The sequence below is a fragment of the Rana temporaria genome, chromosome 5 (assembly GCF_905171775.1).
Source record: "Rana temporaria chromosome 5, aRanTem1.1, whole genome shotgun sequence".
Lineage (NCBI taxonomy): Eukaryota > Metazoa > Chordata > Amphibia > Anura > Ranidae > Rana > Rana temporaria.
The window spans coordinates 188,474,154-188,477,846 of record NC_053493.1 but is presented as its reverse complement, the minus strand read 5'-3'; the positions used below and the strand labels follow the sequence as shown (position 1 = coordinate 188,477,846).

Here is a 3,693-nt window from a genome sequence, read left to right as displayed (position 1 = left end):
AAGTAGGATTTTCTGTTTTATGGAACATCCTTACTTTTACCTTGGGTGAAACCCTCCTGGAATATTTTTGATCTGGTGGGGGGGGGGGGGTCAGCAGCAGACTGGAGGAAACCCTCTAATCATTTAAAAGTACATTTTTCCACAAGTAATCAATTACTAACAAATGAAATGTATGGAAATAATGAGAAATAGGCCATTATGTTACTTAAAATGTTTTTATGCATTTCCATAGATTTTCCTGGCGTAATGGATACTTTGAAAACCACAATTGCGCAGCTAATAGCACTGAAGGTGGCAGTTCATACTGTGTGGGACAGAAGGTGATGCACACGATACACCCATCTGAAGAGTTGAGCTCATCTGCTTGTCAAGTGTCGTACTCTAGGCCTAAACAGGTAGGTTTTCTTTTGGTACCGAAACATTCAACGTTAAAACGTAGTTTTTTTTAAAAAATATCAAACATGTCCTATTTACCTGCCCTGTGTAAGGATTTTTGCACAGAGCAGCTCGGATCCTTCTCTTCTCAGGTCCATTGCCGGTGCTCCTGAACCACAGCTCTGTGTGTCTGATCACACACTGAGCCTTGCCCTGGCCCCATCTCCTAATTGGCTCACTGGCTGTGTTTGACAGCACCGGGAGCCAATAGCTCCCACCACTACAGAAAGCCAATCAGCAGTGCAAGTCACTGGAGAGACAAGGCTCTTGTGGACATTGCTGGATCGAGAGGGGGCTCATGTAAGTATAGGGGGGCTGCTGCACACAGAAGTTTTTTTTAACTTCATGCACTGGCACATGCAACCACTTCAATAAAAAGTAACTTTCAAGGCGGTGCCTCCAAGCGGCTGAGAGATGGAGAGAAGCGGGTACAGTTAGACCCTATGAAAACATCAGCTTTGACATGTAGACTGTAAGCCAATTTGACTGTTGTGTCAAAATTAGATATCTTGCTCAGTCTGGTAGTAGTCTGAACTAATAAGACAAGTTGTAGGCAAGATGTTGATTTTTATACAGATTTTTGAAAAGTCTACAATATTTTGATGTTTTTATACATGCTTAATTTTGTTAGTTTTATTTACTCAGCTGCATCTATTAGACCCCTTTCACACTGAAGCAGTTTTCAGGCGTTTTAGCGCTAGAAATTGCCTCTAAAAAGCTCATAAAACTGCATCCCTTTCAGTGCAATGAGAAACTTCACACTGGGGCGGTGCGCTTGCGCAACATTAGAAAAAGTCCTGCAAGCAGCATCTGGGGCGGATTGGGAGCGCTAAAAATGCACCTGCCTATTGAAATTAATGGGCAACGCTTCCAAAGCACCTTAAAAGCGCATTAAAAACTGGACTTTTTCCCTTAAAAAAAACGCCTAAAAAGTGCTACAAAAACACTGCAAAACCGCCGGAGCTTTAGCAGCACTGCAGTGTGAAAAGGGTCTTATATGGCTTTTGATTCACAGGGAAAATCTAATAAGTCTAGTATTTTCCATTTACTTTTTAAAGCTGCTACTTTGACAAAGTTTCCTGGGACTTCATAAGGTGTGATCAGTGACGCTGTTACGAGAAAAATTGTGGCGTCGAAATATCACCTGAAGGGAAACATCAGGAACCTCATCAGAATACCACAAATAAACTTTTATGTCATTAATGTCATTTACCACAGTTAACACCACTTTCTATTCCCTGTGTTGTAGTTTTTGTATATTTACATGATAATAAAGTTGTGTGTATTGTACTGTTTTATTGTTTTTTTCCAAATGTTTGCTGGTTTTATAGGCCTACAATATATAAAATACAATATATAAATACACAGCATTTCAAAATGTAATAGGAATGTATTTTTTTTAAATTTTGCATTCAGAAGTACATTTACATTTATATTTAAAATATATTTTAAAAAAACATTCTTAATATATTTTTCTCAAATATATTGCCATATATTTGAAATGCTACAATTTTGGCCAAATTCAATATATTTCAAAAATATATTTCAATGTGCATTTTGGAATGCATTGTGAAATATGTTGCAAATATATTCATAAATATATGTTAAATTTACTTCTGAATGCATTTAGCAATATATTTTTGCAGCCATAAATATATTGCAAAGTGCATTTTGGAATGCATTGCGAATATATTCATAAATATATGTGAAATGTACTTCTGAATGCAATATATTTCTGAATATATTCACAATGCATTCCAAAATGCACATTGCAATATATTTATGGTTGCATAAATATATTGCTAAATGCATTCAGAAGTACATTTCACATGTATTTCTGAATATATTCACAATGCATTCCAAAATGCACATTGCAATATATTTATGGTTGCATAAATATATTGCTAAATGCATTCAGAAGTACATTTCACATATATTTATGAATATATTTGCAACATATTTCACAATGCAATATCCAAAATATATTCACAAATATATTAAAATATATTTTTTGAAATATATTGAATCTGGCCAAAATTGTAGCATTTCAAATATATGGCAATATATTTGAGAAAAATATATTAAGAATGTTTATTTAAAATATATTTTTCTTCCACATGGGCCCTACCATGCTGCGCTCCACCAGCGCTTCAAGCCTAGCTTAAGAATTGCTCTACTGCAGGGTAGTCTTCCAGGTCATGATTGCAGACTGACAGCGGTTAGGACGGTCTATTTGGACAGCTTTACCCCTGATGCTTGCATACTTAGATGTGCCTGTTTTAATCATCAACCATGTGAGTTTCTAAATGTTGTACCTTCATTAAATGTAACCATATTGCTACACTTAGAGGTGCCACTCTACTCAGTTGCTACTCCTATTGCAAGACATCGCTCGTTTATCAAAAAAATAAAAATAAATTGCCAGTCTTGCAAAACACTCGCAGACTTGTGATCCAAGGTTTTACTGCATATATTTATCATACATATAAGAAAATTCTGTAAAAAAACATGGAAATTATTATTTGTCAGTGCTGTTGACAATAATCTTGGATTTAATGTTTTTTTTTAGATCTATATCCTTTTGGCATTTAAAATCTTAATTTGATAAACAGCTGAGATGTGGTTTCCCTATGATGTAGTTGTATATCTAAAGTCAAGACAAAGACCAGAGACTGGAACATGGTGACACTTGATAAGAAAACAGGAGCAAAGCCAGGGCACGAGCCAAAAGGTCATCAATGCTAAACAGCAATGTTCAGGATACAAGCTGGAGTCAGTTCATAGCTGGGAGCAATGTATGGGAACTTAAGGCAGAAGCATAGTCAAGGTACAAGCAAAGGTCACAACTTACATAAGAATGAAAATATAGCAGGTATAACAGGTAAAGCAGGAACTAGCTGAGGACTAGTGTTGAGCAGAATACGCCATATTCGATTTCGCGATATATCTCGAATATATAGTCGAATATTCGAGATATATTCGCTAAATTCGAATATTCGTGATATTTTATCGAAATGAAATGATTGCGAATTTTCGCTATTGCGAATGCGAAAATAATTGCGAATTTTCGATAACTGCGGTAGGAGCACTCTGATTGGCTCAGAATATTCTTGATATTTTTTCGAAATTTCGCAAAATGCGAATGCGATATTTACTGCGCAATTTCGACAAATGCTGTAGGAGCACTCTGATTGGCTCAGAATATTCGTGATATTTTACAATACAAAATAATTGCGAATATTCGGCAAATGCGGAAGG

The 3,693-nt window shown here is 35.9% G+C and overlaps 1 long non-coding RNA gene across 1 annotated transcript; it reads left to right on the top strand.

The window, feature by feature from the left end:
- Positions 1-276: 276 nt before the first annotated feature.
- On the top strand, positions 277-1,725 carry LOC120939608. The gene is made up of 2 exons (XR_005749308.1): positions 277-395; positions 1,494-1,725. It is a non-coding gene; the product is annotated as an uncharacterized LOC120939608 (long non-coding RNA).
- The last annotated feature ends 1,968 nt before the right edge of the window (positions 1,726-3,693 follow it).